Source organism: Mirounga leonina, unplaced genomic scaffold (assembly GCF_011800145.1).
Source record: "Mirounga leonina isolate KUSES-001 unplaced genomic scaffold, KU_Mleo_1.0 Mir_166, whole genome shotgun sequence".
Lineage (NCBI taxonomy): Eukaryota > Metazoa > Chordata > Mammalia > Carnivora > Phocidae > Mirounga > Mirounga leonina.
Genome location: NW_023270418.1, coordinates 17,872,456 through 17,878,455, shown reverse-complemented (window position 1 = coordinate 17,878,455; position 6,000 = coordinate 17,872,456).

The window sequence follows — 6,000 nt, the reverse complement described above, 5'->3', positions numbered from 1 at the left end:
TAATGCCAAGTTAAATGAATTTTCAAACAATGGCTTCATTATAAACTATAATAATGATGTAGTTAATGCAAAAATGACATAGTAAAATATAATAAATCAATAGAAGGAAGATGAACATCATCTTTCCATAGTAAAATGTCAATGTTATACTAACAAGTATCTAATCTCATAAAGAAGTCAACCTATTTTCCCTTATCTTTGGAGGAATTTTCTAAAGAACATACCTTCTTGGGAAGAAAGATTTTTTTTTTGAGTTCAGTCATGCATATATCTTCTGTTCCATTCAGTTTCTTCTCATTTGGTTACATTTGAGTAAAACTAAACCCCCACTGCTATTTTAAAAATATATATCTCCTTCTACCTTGTGTATGTGTATATAGGCACAGACAAATGGTTATGGCATTGTTAACCAAATGTCAGTAATTGTTATTAATGATGGGATTTTGTAAATTTTTATTTTTATCTTTTATGAATGACTTGATTTTTTATACAATATAAAAATTTTTATACATCATTTCTTAATAGTAACAAAATTTATTACTCCTTAAAAATTATAAAGCTATTTATTGCAAACAAAATTAATTTTTAAGGATGTCTTCTCAAGAAAGAGAAGATAGCCCATCCAGGAATTTCAAGATTAACTTAATTCCTAAATGTATTATTATTATTATAATTTTTTTTTTTTAGTTTACTATTTTAAGTAGGCTCTCCAATGTGGGGCTTAAACTCACAACCCTGAGATTAAGAGTCACACACTCCACCAACTAAGCCAGCCAGGCACCCCAGTTTTTAATGTAAATTGACTACAACTCTTCATCGTGGTGTGTGTGTGTGTGTGTGTGTGTGCATATTTGAGTTGTTGGAGGATTATTTAAGGTTCTGATGGACAAACTACATCAGTATCAAGATATCATTCACAAACACTAGATAAAGCCAACAGATTCCTCAAGCCCATCAGTATGAGAAAATGAACAGTGTTAACCAAAGATAATTGCCTGGGTAATGCCCCTTGCGGCTCCAGGTAGAAGGCAGGTGGCAGTCAAGGCATGCACCATGGTATCAAGAAGAAAGGAGAACCTGAAGCTAGTGCATTTAAGTTCTCATAGTAAAGTCAGTCTCAGGGGAAACAGAGATGGAAATGAGAGAAAGGCTCATTTGTGATGCAGTCATTCTTGCTGTCAAAGCTTTCATGGCTTTTCAGCAGGCCACAAAAGGCCAACCCACTAGAATATGAATCAGATTTAGTCAAGGCCCCATGGAATAAGTAAGAGACATCGGACCTCCCTGTTTGGATCCTAATAGCTTTTTCCACCTCAGTAACCTCTCACTGTAAACAAAAAGCTAGGACTTTTTTTTTTTTCCTCCCCCTTGAGGGTCCTGGGTAACTGTCAAAGATTTAATGGCAACGTGCAAATCCATGAACCAACTTGTTTTGAATGTTTTTTCCCCATCAGCTGGCCTGGGGTTTAAAACATATGCCATTGTCCCTTGTTTAGACTTGGAAGGATCTGATCACTAGGCAGAAAGAAAGTAAAGGTATGAGAGAAGCAAAGAAAGATTTGCATCCCAATTTCATGCTTCAGCATATGGCAGAGGAAACACCACTTTTGGTAATGGGAACAGTTAATGATTTGTTTCAGTCAAATGAGGGTAATAAAAGTGTGTTGTGCCTTCTCACCCTTAATTTGCGAAATTGATTCCACTTGTGATCAGATAATGTTTAAACACATAAGGAAGGCTGTGCATCCTTTTATTGACAGAGCTTTGTAGAAATATTCTCAAGATGGGCTTCTAACAATCCTGGGTCTAGTGCCAAAACTTATACTTTGCCACTCTTTTTGACTCCCTTCGTGGATAATTTTAATCATGCCATCCAAAGAAACCATATCATATTTGCTGATTTTTGTTCCTATCTTTTTCTTTAGCACACAAAATACAAAGGATACCGTCCAACCCTGTTGCGGATTTTAGAAACTGTACTAAGCTTTATACTAGAAAGCCTTAGGGAGACTCTTGAGAACCTAAAAACCCCTTTATTCTCTCTGATATTATTCCAAGACTCTTGGCATATTCTAGTTATGCTCTTGGTCCCTGAAGGTATTTGGGCATGCCACCCTTGCCTCCATTCTCTTGGTAAGTCTGTCCTGTGTATTGCAAACCACTCTGGAGATTCAACTCAAATGAGTAAGGCATGAAACTAGATGCTAAATTACATGATGTGAGTGACTGTCCATATATATGGAAAGTGTTTGAGTTTAGTTTAGTTTTTTTTTTAGAAGAGTAAAAAAAAAAAAAAAAGAAAAGTAGGAAGAAAGTGAAGAAGCAAATTTTCCAACAGTTCTCTTTGGAAAAGACTTTCCAACAAGTTTTCTCAAATCACTTCTGAATGGTTCCAGGTAGAGTTGTCCCAGTGAGAAATTGTTGGTGTATTTGGGCAAAGTGGAAGAGAAGCAGAACCCTCGGTTGTATCAGATGGGTTTCCTGTGACAGGAGACAGATGAAGAGGTGCTGGCTGATTCTTGCTTATGCTCTCTTCTCTCTACTTGTTTCTGTAGAGGGTTCTGCAGCAACACCAGGCTCAGGAGAAGACAGAGAGACAACAGCCCTTCGAGGACAACATCACCAGCTCTCCTTTGAAACCCATTATGGCAGCTGGTTAGGAGTGGCTGCAGATATCCTCTTGTCCTCTTATGTCAGTGCTCAAGGAAAGTTGTTTAAGAACCTCTCCTTGGGGTGCCTGGGTGGCTCAGTCAGTTAAGCACCTTCCTTCAGTCCAGGTCCTGATCTCAGGGTCCTGGGACTGAGCTCCACAATGGGCTCCCTGCTGGGCGGGGAGTCTGCTTCTCCCTCTCCCTCTGCCCCTCCACCCTGCTCATGCACATGTGTGCTCTCTCTCTCTCTCAAATCAGATCTTTAAATTTTTTTAAAAAAGAACCTCTGAGCCTCCAGCTTTTCTTTTTTGTCCCTCATCTCTACAGTTTCTTTAATAATTATGTAACCTCTCAGTCCTACAATAAATCCCTCATTCCATAATAATTATAAGAGTTCTCTTTCTTTGATTGAACCCTGACTGATACAGGCTTATTTTTTATAACACAAAATTCTGGAATGCATAAAAAATTCAAAGAGCCAAAATTAAAAAAAAAAAATTCTTTTTCTCCAGTATATAATCCTAATTCCCCCTGCCCTAACCCCTCTCATTTTGAATCTACGTGGGTCAGGCTTTTCCAGCAATATTTAATAAAACCTATTTCTTTGCAGAGTCTTGATAAATTGTTAATTTAATTTACACAGGAAAAAAATAATACTCTTTCTTATCTCTATAATTTACAATCTGTTCCTAACCAGGCACTGTTTCCATATATATTGGTCAAAATAGCAATCAAGTAAAAATGTGTGAATGGTTTACTTCTGGGTGAGGATTCTGGGTTCTAGGTCTGCTATAAAGTTCTCTTTTGCTCCATGTTCTTTCTCTGACAGAGACACTGATTCATGGAGAAACACATACCTAACAGTATTAAGGCTTGCAATGTAAGCAAACATGTTAATGTCCCCTAAAAGTGCATTGCATGGTTGTAATCTGAATTTTGCTCTTATGTTGCTGAACTTATGTATATTTTCAACCTCTGGGCTTGTTTTAGAATAAAGGATTTTATAGGTATTTTATTAAAACTGGCAGAAAAGATCCTATTGGGCTTAAACATCTCATGTGCTGCTCTAGTTTTATTATAAGATTTGGTACAATGTTATTTTCATCCCTGATATGAATTTCACAGTGTTTGAAATTTTGAGCATCACATATCTACCATTATCATTCTCAGCAGAGGACGTTCCTTTTTTTTTTTTCTCTTTCTCTGTCTTCACTCCTTTTTATCTACCTTCCTGCTTCCCACCTTTCTTCTATTATTTTATTTGAGGTTTTGTTGTTGTTTCTTGGTGTTTTCTCTAGTTGGAAATCACAAGGCCTCTTTTATATCCTTTTCATCATTTCTTTTTTTTAATTTTATTTTATTATGTTATGTTAATCATTATACATTACATCATTAATTTTTGATGTAGTGTTCCATGATTCATTGTTTGCATATAACACCCAGTGCTCCATTCAGTACGTGCCCTCTTTAATACCCATCACCAGCCTAACCTATCTCCCCTCCCCCTCCCCTCTAGAACCCTTAGTTTGTTTCCCAGAGTCCATAGCCTCTCATGGTTCTTCTCCCCCTCCGATTCCTCCCCTTCATTTTGCTCTTCCTACTATCTTCTTTTCTTCTTCTTCTTCTTCTTTTTTTTTTTTTTAACGTATAATGTATTATTTGTTTCAGAGGTACAGGTCTGTGATTCATCAGTCTTACACAATTCACAGTGCTCACCATAGCACATATCCTCCCCAATGTCTATCACCCAGCCACCCCATCCCTCCCACCTTATCGTTGTAAATCCATGTATATACCATCATGATTTTGTGAATTACAGTGCTAAAAATACAGCATTCTTCATATAACTACATTATGGTTATAAATAAAGGAAGAACATATTTTATTTTTTAAAGTCCTGATTAATGATATCTTATCTTTTCTGGGTACTTTGGGCTAGTGAAATTCCATTAAGAGAAAGAAAAAAAGAAATCAATAATAGAAATTATTGTATCTATATTATTTTTTAATATACATATTTGACTTAGGGAGTTTATTCAGATATTCATAGAGATCTGTGTGTTTTGACACAGGGAATATTATGAATTTTAAATATTCTTATAAAATATACCTAATATATTCAAATATATCAAATATATCTAATATATTCTAATTTATTAGCACTATATTGACCTCTATATGAGGATAGAATGTTTTATCAGATAAAGCATAGTAAGTTATTTTAAAATATGTATCTGTATTTATCACAAAGGAATGATGTTCAAGAAATTTGTTTTGGACTTATATAATGTATTGCCCTCTTTTCTACGGTATCTATGCAAGTGATTCTAATGCTGCTAATCCTTTTGATTCTTTTTTTTTTTTAATCTTTTTTATTCTGCTTTCTGTAGATGGGACAGCAAATATCCTTTATTGTGAAAGATTTATTTTCTGCACCAACATAATCAAGTCAATCAATAAAACATAATGTTTCCCCAGGTATTCTGCTATGCACAACACATTTTATCAACAAGTGCATGTTAAGAAAACACCTAAATCCCCCTCTGACAGACATGTCACCTTAGAGATTTAAAATAATAACAATAAAATAACCATATACCTATAGCCTGGAATTTAAATAGCTAAGTCCTTTTTTTTTTTCCTTATACAAAGTTACTTGGATATTTATGATCTGGGGTCCAAATATAAGTTTCCTGAAACTAAAGTAGTAGATTCTATAAAGAATTTTTGGTAAAATATCAGCAAGATGGTGGGATAGAAGTTTCCAGTGTTCTTCCTCTCACAGAGACATCAATTCGAACAATTATCCATGCATGAAAATGCCTTCACAAGGGCTAAGGATCCCAAGTGAGAGATTAGAGGTCCTGAGTAGAGCACAGAAACAAGAAAAGACTCCTTCAAGAGAATAGGAAAAACGGTTTCACATTATCCCAGTCACCCTGCCCCCAAATCTAGGTGGGCAGCAGAGAGGGCTTCCCCATGAGTCTAGGGGAGAGGAGTGAGTACCTGACTTCATCCCAGACACCAGCACCAGGCCCTCAGACTCCAGACTCTTGATCTGCCCCAGCACTAGGATGGCCTCAGAGATCTAACCTCTAGGCAGAGTCCCATGGCCCCAGGCTCCCGGCCCACCCAGTGCCAGGCTGGCCCCAGTAGACACCACCTCCAGGCCAGTTCCGAGGGGCCCAGTCTCCCAACCTCCCAGACCCAGGCCTGCTCTCTCAACTAGGATGAAAGACTTCAATGTAAGTCCTGAAACCTTAGAACGGTTGGAAGAAAACATAGGGAAAAATCTTCTTAACGTTGGTGTAGGCAATGATTTTTTGGATATGACCCCAAAAACACATGC